The sequence below is a fragment of the Trematomus bernacchii genome, unplaced genomic scaffold, assembly GCF_902827165.1.
Source record: "Trematomus bernacchii unplaced genomic scaffold, fTreBer1.1, whole genome shotgun sequence".
In the NCBI taxonomy this organism is placed as follows: Eukaryota; Metazoa; Chordata; class Actinopteri; order Perciformes; family Nototheniidae; genus Trematomus; species Trematomus bernacchii.
In genome coordinates this window covers 17,032,033-17,049,035 of record NW_022987564.1, presented here as the reverse complement: position 1 = coordinate 17,049,035, position 17,003 = coordinate 17,032,033, and the positions used below count along the sequence as shown (strand labels likewise).

The 17,003-nt window shown below is 42.7% G+C and overlaps 1 long non-coding RNA gene across 1 annotated transcript; it reads left to right on the top strand.

Moving 5' to 3' along the window:
* Positions 1 to 15,519: 15,519 nt before the first annotated feature.
* LOC117477631 lies at positions 15,520 to 15,963 on the top strand. The gene is made up of 3 exons (XR_004555364.1): positions 15,520 to 15,560; positions 15,690 to 15,769; positions 15,881 to 15,963. It is a non-coding gene; the product is annotated as an uncharacterized LOC117477631 (long non-coding RNA).
* Positions 15,964 to 17,003: the final 1,040 nt, after the last annotated feature.

The following is a 17,003-nucleotide window of genomic DNA, read 5'->3' as shown; positions in this document are numbered from 1 at the left end:
GTCGTGATTGGTCCGTGATCGGCCCGTGATGAAGAGCCGGCCCCCAGTCTGACTTGATACCGCCCCCGTGATAAATAAATGTAATTATTGTGAAGCCAGCTGCAATGGATCATTGATCCACCAGGGGGTGCAGTGGGGTTCCACACTGGAGCTCATGTGAAATCAACTTCGATACAGTAAACTGGATGTACAGTATGTCTGGTACTAATGTATAGCGGATCTTTGTTAAGATCCATATGTCACGGATAGGATCATAGTCTGTGCTAAATAAGACATGTAATCATTTACAAAACATCACCATGTTGTTATTTAACAAAATAATGTTGTTTAGTCGAAAAAAACGAACGAGAGGAAATGCAGCCGGCTCTCGATTTTTAATCCTAATTTAATCATCATCTTCACCACGATCATTTATGTTTATGTTTGCCGAATTGACATGAAATCACTGACAAATATGAATATACTGTATTCAACTTCATTAAAATGTCATTAACATGCCTAAACTCAGTAATTCACTAAATATATTTATATTTTAATGGAGCCTTGTCAGGCAGATCAAGATCTTGGGTGTTATTTTTCCCCATAATGACCAAGTCGCTGCAAATTATCCCGCTTATTACATGGCCACATTCTCAACAAAGTAACGACATGACTCCCAATATTAATTGAAATGCTTTTATGGATTTAGAAAATGTTTTTATTGATTTAAAAAATAGTTGTATGTATTGATTTAAATTGACATGCATCCGCTAAGAAAAATAGTCCGTTGTTACCGTTTTTTAAACAGTCAGAATGAAACGGCAGCTCTCAGCTGTGTGTTTAAGTTAAGTTAAAGTTAAGTTAAAGCCTTTTATTGTCATTGTACACAGCGTATAACGAGATTCAGAGTGCAACTCTGTCCCGGTGTGCAAAAAATACAAACACATACAGAACACTAAAAAAACATGGCCATAGGACAGACACCATAAACAATCATACGGGGGAATAAATAGTTAAAAATATTGATATAAAAATAGTATATATAAGTGCATTCAAAGTGTGTGTATGTGTGAGACTGGTTACGGTTATTGCATTATGTGTGGTGGTTAAGCAGCCTGACGGCCCAGGGGTAGAAACTGTTTTTGAGTCTGTTTGTCCGTGACTCGAAGCTCCTGTATCTTCTCCCAGAAGGCAGGAGAGAGAACAGTCTGTGACCTGGGTGAGAGCTGTCCTTTATTATTTTGTTAGCTCTGTTGCGGCAGCGGGAGGTGGAGATGTGTTCCAGAGAGGGCAGGGGGCAGCCGATGGTTTTCTCTGCCATCCTGATCACTCTCTGCAGGGCTTTCTTGTCCGCAGCTGAGCATCCTGCATACCACCCAGAGATGGAGTATGACAGCACGCTCTCGATGGTCGCCCGGTAGAAGGACACCAGCAGCTTCTTGTTCAGTCGGTTTCTCCGAAGCACCCTCAGGAAGTGTAGTCGCTGCTGGGCCTTCTTAACTGCTGCAGTGGTGTGTGCTGTCCAGCTGAGGCTCTCCGAAATGTGAACCCCCAGGAACTTAAAGGTGGAGACCCTCTCCACTCTCTCTCCATTGAGGTGAAGGGGGGCGTGTTCTGGACGGTGCTTTCTGAAGTCTATGATGATTTCTTTTGTTTTGCTTGTGTTCAGATGTAGGTTGTTAGCTGAACACCACGCAGACAGCTTCAGGATCTCGTCTCTGTATGCCGACTCGTCGTCTCCCTTATATATTTGTCCGACCACAGTGGTGTCATCTGCAAATTTTATAATGGAGTTGGAGGGGTGGGTGGGAGAGCAGTCGTGTGTGTAGAGTGTGTAGAGTAGCGGGCTCAGCACGCAGCCCTGCGGGGAGCCAGTGCTGAGGGTGCGGGTGGAGGAGCAATAAGGGCCTATTTTCACTGTCTGAGGACGGTCTGTTAGGAAATTATTAATCCAGGCGCATAAGATGGAGAGGAAACCTAGGCTTGACAGTTTTTCCACTAGTATGTCAGGTATGATGGTGTTAAAAGCTGAGCTAAAATCGACAAACAGTATCCTTATATAGTTGCCTGGGCCTTCTAGGTGGCTCACAGCTGTGTGAAGGACCGTGGCGATGGCATCATCCGTGGATCTGTTGGCTCTATAGGCAAACTGATGAGGGTCGAGGGAGGGTGGGAGGCTGGCTTTGATGTAGTCGGCTATCAGTCTTTCGAAACATTTCATCACCGCCGATGTTAGGGCTATGGGCCTGTAGTCGTTGAGCTCTCTGACTGGTGTCTTTTTGGGGACAGGAATGATGGTAGCCATTTTCAGACAGGATGGAATGCAAGCTTGTGACAGGGACAGGTTGAATATCCTGGTCAGGACCCCTGAGAGCTGGTCAGCACAAGCTTTGAGTACTTTGCCGAGTACTCCATCAGGTCCTGCGGCTTTTCCAGGATTCACAGACCTCAGCGTCTGCTTCACCTGATGTTCTTTGAGAGTGGGAGGTGGTATGGAGCTGGTAGTTTGCAGGGACAGAGGCAGAGTAGTAAAGTGGGGGGTCTGCTAGCCTCAAAGCGGGCAAAGAAGTGGTTTAGCTCCTCTGCAAGGTGGGCGTCAGCTCTAGTAGTAAAACAGAGAGCCGTGAGCCGCAGTGTCTGAGCGCGCCGCCATCTTACACACCTAATGGCCCATCAGCCACAGCTCTCTCCCCCCCCTGATCTTTCTTTTCCAACAGTTAAGTTAACTGTAGGTTACTCTGAGTGACAAGCTTACAGTTAGTGAAGTAACACTTTTTTTTTGCGAGTCACGACCTGGCTGTTTCATTCTAACATAACGCTCCAAATATGACTGTTTCCACTCGGACTTCAATACAGCAACACCATTGTTTGGTTTCCATGGTAGCGTGTCTCTTTAGTAGCGTGCACTCCTTTCCTATAAATTACAGGTCCAGCCAGGCAAAACAGTGCACTTCTCTTTCCCGCACTACTGTGACAGACCATGGGGCTGGGTCAGCCACTAACATATTCATATTTCTCTTCTCAAAAAGAGAAATATGAACGTTAGTTTTTAACTGAAAGGATCAAATAAAGTCAAAATGTCACAGTGTTTACAAACATTGACCATACCGTTCACCAGCCTCCACCCCCCTATGTTGAGTATACTCTTTGTTTAAAACTAATTGGCCATCGGAATGTGTGTGTCCCAACCCCCCCCTGTGATATCTCTTCTCCAGCAGTCTGTAGGTTTGTGTTCGCATATTTATGCTGTCGCAGTTCCTGTTGTTTCTATCGCGCATTGCCGGTATGAAAGGGTCTGTGCCGGAAATATCAAACATTTCATAAAAGTGAAAAACAATGAACAAGACTTAACGTATTAATAATAATTAATTATATTTATTCCGTTTGGATGTACGATTTTTGACTTTGTTTAGAGCAGTGATCTTCTCTTCCTCTCTGCAGCAGAGAGCTAAGCGCTGTCAGACCGGACCTAAAATTAATCATTATGTTATTAGTATTAAATACATATAAGTATGTTTACAACTTGTATTTAGAAATAATATTAAAGCAAACGATTGTAAAGGTAAAAGTATGAGCATCAAATCAAATCAATTAAAGTGACTGAGGCTTTTTAACATAGACTTTTCAGTGTCCCACATCCTGGGGATTGTGTTTACAAACATTGACCATACCGTTCACCATCCCCCACCCCCCTACTGTATGTTGATTTTTGACTTTGTTTAGAGCAGTGAATTCTCTTTCTCTCTGCAGCAGAGAGCTAAGCGCTGTCAGACCAGACCTAACCCTAACCCTGAAAAGTATTATCATCTGAAAGTAAAATGAATCATTATGTTATTAGTATTAAATACATATAAGTATTTTTACAACTTGTATTTAGAAATACTCTGTTGTAATTATTGATGCATAAATATGTTCATCCATTCAATGTGGCATCTGCTATAATGGGGTTAATGTATGATATTACTTAATAATACAATACACTATATAATATATGATATGATAATTACATTTGTATTTGATTCATTTCTTATTTCATAGTTTCTCTTCATTATTATAACAGTTCTGTTTCATATGAGTGTTGAGAGCTGTATCCATAAATCTCTTAATTTTGCCCTCAAAGTGCACCAGATTGATGCATTTAACTTCAATATAAAGAAAAACATCTTCTGTTGTAACAACAATAACATTATAAATAGTAACATAGCTGAACATGGTATTGCACGTTTAGCTTTGAGTGTTACTGACCTGAGATACTGAAATTAAATGTATTCTGTAGATTTTGGGGATTCATTAATGCATTTATTGCCATCACCATGCTTTTTCAAGACTCTTTTAAATTCTATCATTTTATAAGGACTTTGCAGATGTCTGTCAAGTCGCTGCAAATTACGGTAACTCCTTCTGACGTCATAGCTACCCACGTATAATATATAAACAAAGTCTTGGCTTTCAGAATATGAAACTTTTATTTCCAAAATCACACGATAAATACATTTGTGAAGCTTGTAAAGGGAAGATGACAGGCACCTCACTCGCAATCTGCTCCTCCGCAGCGCTGCACCCCTCCCTCCGGCTGAAATTATGAATGTACAGTAAGGCATAGTAATCATAGATAACACGGCAGGGTCCGTTACAGTTTGTTTTCATCTGATTTCAAATAAACAAAGTCTTGGCTTTCAGAATATTAAACTTGTTTCGGCAAATTTAGATGATAAATACAACTATGAAGCTTGTAGCGGCATAATTACTTAAGCGGAGAACGGAGTAATTTAACGTTACAGCAGGCATAACAACAGCCGGTGTTTATTTTATTATTATATATAGTCGTTATTCATTTGTTTTAAAGCTCAATAAGGAAGATTTAAACTTTCACACACGTTGACCGGCGAAAAACTCTGCCCGGTTCCCTCGGCCCCCACCACGTTGAATAAAGAGAAGGCTACTTTTGTGGAGGAAGTTACAGCGCTACGTACAGGCTCGGCATATGCAGCTTTTTCCAGCGGTATCCATAAATCTCTTAATTTTGACCTCAAAGTGCACCAGATTGATGCATTTAACTTCAATATAAAGAAAAACATCTTCTGTTGTAACAACAATAACATTATAAATAGTAACATAGCTGAACATGGTATTGTACATTTAGCTTTCAGTGTTACTGACCTGAGATAAGTAAGTAAGTAAGTAAAACTTTATTTATATAGCACCCTTCTCAACACGAATGTACAAAGTGCTTTACAGTACAGTACACAATTCACAGTACAACTAAAATGTAGAATAAAAGGCATAAAAAGGCATAAAACAACAGCAGGTAATACATAGGATAAAACATACGATAAAACACCAATAAAAGACAGCTACTAACTCACCTCCTCCGATGCCCCAAAGGCCTGACGGAAGAGGTGGGTCTTTAACTGCCCCTTAAAAATCTCTACTGAGGCAGAGGCTCTTATGGCGCAGTTCCACTACAGCGCGGAGCTCGCTTTAAGCGTGCCGTGTCGTCCCGTACCCGTTTTTGGTTGCGCTTCCACTAGGCCTAGTTACGGCCCGGCCCGGCCCGGGGCCACTTTTTCACCTCTTTTCTGGCCCGACAAAATTGTGGTTCTATCGGGGCCAACAAACAGGGCTGAGTCGGGCTGAGTATGCTAAACTAGAGAGAGGAGCGCTGGCAAGAGGGCTACAACTACAACAAGATGGACATATTTGACCGTGATTTAATTGTAATACACGTTTCAAAATGATGCCGAAGTAACAACATACTGATACCGGTTAGTAAAAACCATGAATTAATGCTTTGTCAAGTCTGCAGACAGACGGCAGGCGAAGAACCTTTTAAAATTCGTGTTTTTCTAGATGGAGATTGGCTAAGCTAACGCAGTATATGCTCCGACCATCCACACTCACAATAACGGCCTATACAGACATAAATAAAGCAGCGACTGTATTCACCATGACACAGGCAGTCTGTGGTGTGTACTTGTTTAACTTTTGTCGAGTTTCTGAACATATATAAGGAGCTGTGAGCTCTGAGTGCTAACAGCTAACGGCTGTGTTGTGTTTTCTGGAGTTCTCATTGAAGATGACGTCACGGCTCCGCCTACACTGCGTTACTATAGTAACTACCCCAGTTCCTAAACTGTAATGGAAGCGCAGCATGAAGTGAGTCGGCCCAACGCGGCCAAGCCGTACCGAGCCGTACCGAGCGTGGCGAGGCCGACCGTGTAGTGGAACTGCGGCATTAGTGTCTGGGGGAGTTTGTTCCAGAGCCTTGGGGCCACCACCTCAAAGGCACGGTCCCCCTTTGTTTTTAGCCTGGTTCGGGGCACCCTTAGGAGGCCTTGCTCAGAGGACCTCAGGGCCCGGGTTGTGCTATGAGGGAGGATCAGGTCATTAATGTAGGCTGGGGCTTGGCCATGGACAGCTCTATATGTGAAAACCAATACCTTGAATTGGGTTCTGAGATGGACAGGGAGCCAGTGCAGGGCAGAAAGAATCGGAGTGATGTGGCATTTTTTTTTGGACCGAGTGAGCAATCTGGCTGCAGCATTTTGGACCTGTTGTAACCGGTTTATTGATGTTTTGTTGAGGCAGGAGAACAGAGCATTACAGTAATCCAGCCGGGATGAAATAAAGGCATGAATAGCCATCTCCATTTCTGTGTTTGATAGAACCCCCCTGAGCTTGGCAATGTTTCTGAGATGGAAAAAACAGGTACGGGTCAGAAGTTTTATGTGTTTGTCTAGTAGCATAGACTGATCGAAAGTTACACCAAGGTTTTTGACGTTTGCCCTTATGTTACCACTGAAAGAACCCAGGTGGCTTGCTACCTTAGAGGCGATGTTATCAGCCGCTAAGATCAAGACTTCCGTTTTTGAAGCATTGAGCTGTAGGAAGTTGCTTGACATCCAATCCTCAATTGCAGACAGACATGTGATGAGAGTGTTTACAATTTCCATTTTGACGGGTTTGAAAGAGATGTATATCTGGATATCATCTGCATAACAGTGATATGAGACACCCTTGAATTGGCTAATTATGCATCCCAATGGGAGCATGTACAGGGCAAAAAGAAGGGGGGCTAAAACACAACCCTGGGGCAGGCCGCAGGATAGGGGAGTGCTGTGTGATGAGAACGGGCCCACCGCCACAGAGAAACTTCTCCCACTGAGGTACGAGGCAAACCACTGGAGGGCAGACCCTGAGATGCCTACCCACTCCCTGAGTCTATCTAGCATGATGGCGTGGTCCACTGTGTCAAACGCTGCACTCAGGTCCAACAACACCAGAACCACGCAATCACCTGCATCCGATGCCATCATGATGTCATTGGAGACCCTGAGGAGAGCTGATTCTGTGGAGTGGTGTTTTCTGAAACCTGATTGGAATTTGTCATGGATTTTATTATCATTCAGAAATGTGTTGAGTTGGTTAGCAACAACTTTTTCTAAAACTTTTGACACAAATGGGAGCTTTGAGATGGGCCTGTAATTATTCGGGAGGGAGGGATCTAGATTGGGTTTTTTGAGAATGGGCTGAACAACCGCCTGCTTAAAGAATGATGGGACGGAGCCGGAGACAATGGAGATGTTTATAATGTGGAGCAGGGGTGGAGCGACACACGAAAAAACTTCTTTTAGCATAGACGTTGGTAAGGCATCCAGAGGGCTTGAGGAAGATTTCATAGTGCTCACTACAGCGGTCAGGTCGGCTATAGTGATGCAGGAGAAATTACTCAGCGTGGCCTGCCTAACTGGACAGATAGGGAGGGGGGAGTGGGAGGGGTTGATGCTCGACCTCACATCAGCTACCTTGTTTATAAAAAAGGTGAGAAAACGGTCGCAGTCGTCGTTTGAATAAATAGGAACTGAGGGGGTGGACGGGTTTACAATGGTATTTATGGTTTTAAATAGTACTCTGGGGTTGTGCTTACTAGAGGAGATGAGGTTAGAAAAATAGGTAGCCCGGGCATTTTTGACCAAATTGTTGTAATCGCAGTAAAGGTCCTTCAGATGGAGACGGTGTACCTGAAGGTTAGTGGTTTTCCACAGCCGCTCAACTTTGCGGCAATGCCGTTTCAGTATACGGGTGTCCTCTGTTAACCAGGGGGATGTGTTTACAGCCAGGGAGCTGCGTGTCACCATGGGAGCGACGTCATCTAAAATGGCGGAGCAGTGTGTATTGAAAGCATTGACTAGACAATCAACGTCATCAACATGCGACACCAAAACATTGTTGTCGAAAGCTGTTACAAATTTCTCAACCGCTGCGCCATTTAAAATACGCGAGGTTTTTACTCGCTTCCCCTGAACATAAGCGTTATCCAACGACATGACAAATAGTACGGCTTTATGGTCGGAAATAGATAGGTCTTCGATACAGACATTGCTGATATTTAGACCAATTGTGAACACGAGGTCCAATGTGTTACCTTTGTCATGCGTTGGACCAGACACATGTTGACAGAAGTTAAAAGATTCGGTGACATTAAGGAAATCACTGGCAAATTTGTCTGAGCAGTCATTTACATGAATGTTAAAATCCCCGCACAGAAGAACTCTTTCATAGCGGATGATGGAGGTTAGTAAGTCACCAAGATCGGATAAAAAAGAGCTATTCTTGCCTGGAGGGCGGTAGATTAAAATACAATAAAACGGGTTTGAGCGACCCACTTTTGTTATTAGCACTTCAAATGTTGGGAAGGATCCAGTGCTCACCATGTTGGTGGAGAAGCAGTCTCTGTGGAACGCGGCAAGTCCTCCTCCTCGGCCGGTGCGCCTAGGAGCACAGGAGTAGCTGTAGCCCGGAGGACAAAGTTCGTTCAAGGAGGCAAACTCCCCGGCTTTCTGCCAGGACTCCGAAGATGTTTTTATTACATGAATTAAGGTGACTGAGGCTTTTTAACATAGACTTTTCAGTGTCCCACACACCCACATACCGTTCACCATCCCCCACCCCCCTACTGTATGTTGATTTTTGACTGTTTGCCTACATGTAAATGGGTGGCATTTAGTACCTACCCCCCTCTGAGTGAATACCTGTTGTACCTGTCCGGGGCTTGAAGTAAGAAGATATGATTCTACACTGTATTGAAGTAAACATATATTGTTTGAACGGGTTTTGATAATCACTTAGAAAAAGAATGTTATTCTCACTTTTAAATTCACTGACTTAGAGATTCTGTGTTTCACACACCAACATTGATCCTTATCACCACTAAGAGCCAGATGCTGTTTCTAAGTCGTTAAAGACATCGTAAAATAGGAAAAGATCCCCTGGAAAAGGTAGGGAGGGGAGATCGGGACGGAGATAAGAATTGACTTTTGACCTTAGGGGACTTTGGAATTTCAAGTCCTGGAGAGAACTATTGAACCCGGCCAGAAGCGAATCCAGCCAGTCAGGGCACTTGGGGGAGGTGGTCAGTTTAAACAGCTCCTCCCCAGGGGTTCTCTGATTCGCTTGGGAGAAAAGTGGGAAGGAAGAATCGACAAATCTCCGCCCCAAAGACAGATAGAAATACTGACGTTTGTGTGTGTAAAATTGCTTTTTGGGTTTGGTGAGTTTGTTGGTCCTGATATCTGTGTCCGCATCGAATCACAAACTTGAAGTCCAATTTCTTCTCGTTTGATGAGTTTGTCTGGTCCCGATGCATTTATCCGCATCGCATCACAAATCTAAAAGTCCGGGGTACTCGAGTACTCTGTATAACTTGTATATGTGTTTGGTTTCCTATTAGAAGTAAACTCAGATAATTTGTTATAACTTTGATTCCGGTGTTTTCAATTCCTTTCTTAATTTAATAGAGATCCAGCCTCATCCAACGAACGGCGCGTAGCAGAGGTATTCTACTCCAACAAGTGGTGACTCCCGACGTTTGTGAGCGGATCTCTAGAAAGGAACACCGACAGCCAGGGGACAGAATCCAGTCCAGGGGGAGGACAAAGAGACACTGTTGACAACTGCAAGCGCGCTATACACAAAAGGTGAGCAGACACCTGTTTTGAATATCAAAAATCTGTGATTGATTATACTAAAACTTTAGAGTTGTCAGCAGCGTTCTCACTGTTCTTAGTCACGGTGGGAAATACAATACATATTCTAGTTAAATTAGATTATTAGTGCTTAGAGAAGGGTATTCAGTCCTGGATCTAGAGCAAAAATAGTGTTTGAGTGTGGCGGGTAGATCCCAGCCCTTCACTCACTAAATACGAAGGCTGCAAGGCTAGAAAAAGAGGGTTAAATTCCCCGCAGATCATGATAAGATTGATTAATGCGGTTACCTTGCAAGCGCTTTAATTAAAGACTACTTAGGTGTCAAAATAGGGTTAAATTCCCCGTAGGTCAATATAACATTGATGAATACGGTTACCTCGCAGTGCTTTCATTAAAGACTGTAAGGCTGTAAAGAAGGGTTACATTCCCCGCAGGTCATGATCAGATTGATTAATGCGGTTACCTTTCGTGGTGCTTTAAATGTATAAAATGTCTGTAATTGTTATATGGTGGGTGATAGAGGAGGAGAGAGACGCGACCTCCAACTAATTATTTGGAACGACCGTATCTCATCACAAAACTGTTGTGGGGATAATCAGGCTCATTAAACGTGACGATAAAGAGATTTTGTTGACTGAGTTTTTAACTCTTGACCTGAAGTCGCAATCACCATGAGGAGATTGTAGAAGCCTACTTCTGGAAGTCACGCTATCTGTTGAAATAAACATCGCACAATAAAGATTTGCCTGAATGTGATATGATAAGGTATGAGAAGCTCTGTGTGATTTTTTAAAGTCAAATCTGTGTAATACTTGAGAGACAGAGAGCAACGAGAAGGTGGTATAATGTCTGAGACCCTACCTCCACCCTACGGAGATAAGGGCTCACAAATGCCACTTATGAGTATCCCATCTAATACTCCTAAAGGAAAACACATTGTTAGACCTGATATTCAGGGATAAGGAATGTTGGAAATAGTAATGGAAGATATTGAAAAATCTTAAACTGGATCAACCAACCATGTTAGTGAACCCTGCTAATATGGAGCTAATACATGTAGAAAGACTAGCAGCAGCTCTGGCAAAGACAATAGGTCCTAGCATGCAAGCACAGAGCGGTAATATGATAAGGGCTATTAAACTGACCCTTTTTGGAAATGGGATTTTCCGTTACATAACGGAAGACTCGATTCAGGCCTTAAAGAACGCTTTACAAACAAGTCAGGGAGTGTTAAATGTGGAGCTATGTTGCTCAAAAGGGAACTTACACTTTTGGGAAGAGATCTCCCTTTCTCTGTCCTGAGGTGCTGCAGATTCAAAGCAGCATACAGGGTCAAAGACAGGCGTGACCTCTGGAGAGGAAGAAAATCTAAATCTGAACAGACCACAGAGCCCATTAAAAGGTTTTATGGCCTCTACACTGAGAGGAAGATCTGGAGATTGTAAGGAACTCTCCCTAAATATCCACCCCCACACCATTGAGGGGAAGAGTGTTCCTTTCACCAATAAACAAATCATCTCTTAACCAAGTCAGATTTCAAAATAGCCATACCTCAAGTTGTTAAGAAAAGAGGGAGATTCGAAAAGTTATCAATAAATTGCCCAGTATATTAAATAAATACAAACAGACACGTATCAATATAAGTCAGATAATGTAGACGAGGTCGATCATGGAAGAAGGCTGACATTTAATGCCTGATATATAAGTAATAGTAATAATAAATATATAGCTGATATTAAATAACTGATGTATAAGGCTCGATGTTTCTGAAAATAAGAACACCGTTAACGGCGTTCTATTTCAGAAAAAGGGGGAGAAGGATAGGATATACATCAGACAATATGTATGTGAGATTATTACGTTTTTAGGAGAAATTTATCAATTTAAAAATACTAGTTATGGTATTTTTTGTTTTGTTTTATTTGTTGCTTTTAAGAGAAATTGATACAGTTAAAATAATCTAGCTTTGGTTATTTTTTGTTTTGTTAGTTTGTTCCTTTTTTGTTTTATTTTTATTTTTGTTCTTTTTTTTATTTTTATTTGGATTTTTGATTTTTATTTTTGATTTTTATTTTTTGAGATGATTTCAAAACCATATACAAAAGCAACTTAAGGGCTTGGTATGAGACTTCTCCACACAGGCTGCTGACGTCAAAAGGGGGACCCGAGAAACACAAGGCCAACACAGCAGATTACGTCTGGTTGGAGGGGACCTCTCATGCCGTTCGCCTAGATGGAAAGGGAGACAACTGGTACCACTGGAGCCAGTGTGCGGTCGGGAAAAACACCTGCGAGGACCCTGGACGACATCAGGACAGAGTTGGCCCTCGTCGCGAGGACCCTGGACGACATCAGAACAGATCTGGCTCTCGTCAAGGCAGTCGACCCAGGAGGCGCCATCAGCGGGCCGGAGGAGGAGGATCAGGACATCTCTCCAGCATCGACCCGGAAGCCGCCATCAGCGGGCCGGGGGAGGACAATCAGGCCACATCTCTCTAGCAGGCACCCCAGAAGCCGCCGTCAGCGGGCTGGGGGGACGAAGACATGGCAAACCAAGACGGCACAGGGAACTCCATTTCCCGCTGAAACAGGTTGATATAGCCGGTGTGGAACTTTGTCTGAACAATCCATTTTTTTTGAGGAACTTTCAACTTTATTTTTATATCCCATAATGTAAGGGATTTGTATTTTTTATTCTACAGAACTATGTGTTACCAAAAGAGGGAAAAGTATGATAATGTCTTTTCTGATTTCTGTGGCTACTTTTATTGCCATTTTGGTGACATGTGGTTGTTGTTGTGTGCCTTGTATCTGCTCACTGTGTGTTAGACTCATCAGTTCCACCATTGAGGGAAGAGTAAAGATGACTCAGCTGACAAGGACTTTGCTTTTTAGACATATTTTATTCTCCCTCCACTGTCATAATAAGTTGTTGTTGTGGACTGTTCCTAAAGGTTTAAAGTGCTCTATATCCCAACTTCTGATGGGTTTATATAAATGTTGGGACAGACACAGTAAGAAGAAAATTGACAGTGGTAATGTTTCAAATGCTATATGTTGATCTCGTGAGGTGAGATCAAAAGAGGGATTGAAGTAAGAAGATATGATTCTACACTGTATTGAAGTAAACATATATTGTTTGAACGGGTTTTGATAATCACTTAGAAAAAGAATGTTATTCTCACTTTTAAATTCACTGACTTAGAGATTCTGTGTTTCACACACCAACATTGATCCTTATCACCACTAAGAGCCAGATGCTGTTTCTAAGTCGTTAAAGACATCGTAAAATAGGAAAAGATCCCCTGGAAAAGGTAGGGAGGGGAGATCGGGACGGAGATAAGAATTGACTTTTGACCTTAGGGGACTTTGGAATTTCAAGTCCTGGAGAGAACTATTGAACCCGGCCAGAAGCGAATCCAGCCAGTCAGGGCACTTGGGGGAGGTGGTCAGTTTAAACAGCTCCTCCCCAGGGGTTCTCTGATTCGCTTGGGAGAAAAGTGGGAAGGAAGAATCGACAAATCTCCGCCCCAAAGACAGATAGAAATACTGACGTTTGTGTGTGTAAAATTGCTTTTTGGGTTTGGTGAGTTTGTTGGTCCTGATATCTGTGTCCGCATCGAATCACAAACTTGAAGTCCAATTTCTTCTCGTTTGATGAGTTTGTCTGGTCCCGATGCATTTATCCGCATCGCATCACAAATCTAAAAGTCCGGGGTACTCGAGTACTCTGTATAACTTGTATATGTGTTTGGTTTCCTACTAGAAGTAAACTCAGATAATTTGTTATAACTTTGATTCCGGTGTTTTCAATTCCTTTCTTAATTTAATAGAGATCCAGCCTCATCCAACGAACGGCGCGTAGCAGAGGTATTCTACTCCAACAGGCTAAGCCCATAGGACGATGCTCTGATGTCATCACCCTCGCACATTTGTCATATGTTTACAAAAAACGATGTTAACACTTTCTCGTTCTTAATATATGTTATATTTAGGGTCGATATGTGTTGAATTTACTTTAAAATAGCAGATCACTGTGACCGGATATCGTTTTTTCGGCTTAGTGAACGTGTGTCTCTTCCTCCGCGGCTCCTCCGTGCAGAGAGTTTGCAGCGGTGTGTGTCAGCAACGTGCAGTCAGGGGAGGCACGGATTGGCCGTCGGGAGAGTCGGGACTTATCCCTGGCCAGCAGTGAGTTCTGGAGAATCACAGAACGGCCGGACGCCAATGGCCCGTTTCGCTTACGGCCGACAACACCCCGTCCCCCCCCGTCGCACCTTCTAACAGAGCCCCCCCACATATCAAATCCCAATTTAACCCCTGGCCTCTGGAGCAGAAATGAAAGAGTTTTAAAAATGTTTACGTTTTGGTAAGTTTTTAGGGAAATGTTGTAATATTGCAACGTTGGCCTTAGGTGGGAGCAGAATTTCTGTATTTCTACTCACATTGTCTGAATAAATATATTGAACAACTAAGGGTTAATTTGCAGGATTGATTGATTACTTAGCCCTATATCAGTATATAGCATGAATAATAATCACACATCACTCATATTTGTTATGAATAATCATTTATCATTTATTAAATAGTAAGTCGCTTTGGATAAAAGCGTCAGCTAAATGCAATTTATGAAAGCCTCACTCAGGATTTTTTTACCAAGTGTTTTTATTGCTCTTGGGGCATTAAAAACAAGATTTTAATTTTAGTTTTTTATATAATATCTGCATTTTCTCTTGTGAAAAACTAAGTCTTAGTTTGGCCATAGTTATTTAATATATAAAGACTATATATTATTGAATTACAAGATTAGATATACTTTATTTGATCTAAAATATTGATGTGTTCAAATGCTCTTCTAAACAAAACTGAAAGTCCATGAAAGTTCTCTTCCTGTTTTTGTGAAGGAAGCGCCATCTCCTGGTTAAATCCTGAAATTGAAAATCTGGCAACGCCCTCTTGGAAAATAGTGGGAGGGCTTAACATTCCCAGATACTGGTCTTTGGCAGGTCTTAGGCAGGTAACTGGCAGGTAGTAGGCAGGAAGCAGTAAACTGGAGTCTGAAATAAGATGCTCCATCTGTAAGTGCTGGTTTTGTACCCTACATCTATGTTAAGCTGTTCAACGTTCTACTAACACTATTTTATGTAGTTATAATATAATAATAAGATAATAAATTGAGACAGCTGAGAGAGCTTATCTGTTTGAATGTCCTTAAATTACAGTATTCCAAACAGCAGAACTTCTGTGTATGTGATGTGACTGATAACCTGACATGGTTTAGCCTTTTCCCACACCTACTACTTGCCTGATCAGCCTGCTCTTAGCTTTCTCATTTTTCGGTGTTGTATTGAAGCAGTGTTCTAAATGTAAAATGACTGACATTTTATTTTAATGTGTAGATTGTCTTTGAGAACTGCTCACCCGTGGAGATTGCAGTGGCAAAGTGTTCCTGTGTAGCTGGAACAGCACTCTGCAACCACAATGTTGCACTGCTGTTCCAGACCGCACACTACTCCACACTCAACCTGGCTGCTGTACCCCCTGTCCTCAGATTCACTGAAACAGAGCAGCGATGGCACAAGCCAAGAACCATGGTAAGTACAGTATGTGTTCACAACCAATCCACGGTTTAATGAGTATTTCCTTTGTGCCAAGAGCTGATCTAGTATGTTGCATCAATGACCATTTCAATTAATTTGACAATTCTTTTGTGTAATTAATAGGGTGTGAAACCAGGCAGAGTGAGTGACATGGTGTTCATTTCCACTAAGCCAAAGCAGTTTACAGTTGCTGACGGTGTAAGGTAATATCTATTGTCCTAAGTAATTGTCTGTAGCCTGCAACAACTTTGTGATTGTTGTCTGAGTATAAAATTGTCCTTAAAGTCCTAATTATTATATAAACATGTTCAAAGGAGTACACGTTACAAGGCCGTGCAGGGGGAGCTGCCAGACCCAGATGTCCTCAAAGTCAGCGAGGTATACAAGGACTTCTCAGTAGACATTGCACCACTGATCACCACCATGGCTATAAGTGTGGACGTGCCACTGGTTAACTCCACCTTTGGAAAAGTTCAGGAAGGTAGCCCTATCTCATACCAGCATCCACTACCTCTTAGCCGGGTTATAGTGCGTCACCCAGATGCCCCTCCACCACCACCTCTACCTGTGGATGGCTATAGGCTGGAGCCTACCACCTGTGAGTTTGTGTGCAGTCACCAACAGCACCTCCATCTACTGTCACTTGCGACAACATTGCTCATGGCAAGGAAAATCGAGGTGGCCACAAGGGAGCAGAGCGACAGTGTGGAATGGCACCGTGTTAGGAGGCCAAGAATAACTTCTTCCCGTTTCAGGGAAGTATGCCATGTTCGAGGTCAGAGTTCGGCTGAAAACTTGGCACAACGGATTCGGAAGGGAGTGGCGCAAACGGCGTCAATGAAGAGGGGACTGGCACTGGAACCGGTTGCCATCCAGGAATACTGCCGGATTAAAAACACCAATTACTGGCCGTGTGGGTTTGTCATTCACCCAGATGCCCCCTGGTTAGGGTCATCTCCTGACAGTCTGGTGTTTGACCCAACTGAGAGCCCACCTTTTGGACTTGTTGAAATAAAATGCCCAAATGCAAAAAGTTATGTGGACTGTAGCTACTTAACCTGTTTCACGCCTTCCCCCCGGTACCGGGCGGATAAACGCGTCATTTGCAGGAAACAACGTCTAAGGAATCTTAATATTGAATAAAACTATGAATGTGTTATATCCATGTAACGGGAAGAAACTCAGCTAACTGATCTTTTTAATTTTTTTTTTCAAAAAAAACCCACAATGCTAGCACTCAGCCTCTGAATTAGCCTCGATCGAAAAAACGGGACCGACAAAGACACATAAACTCACTCAGAACTCCCTTATTACTTATCCTAGATGCACAACCAAACACTATTTTTTGGTGTCCTGGAGACACTGAATCTAACGGTGCCCACCTCAACACTCAGTGGTAAACATTCGCGACGCTATCAACGAAAGCGTACATCATCA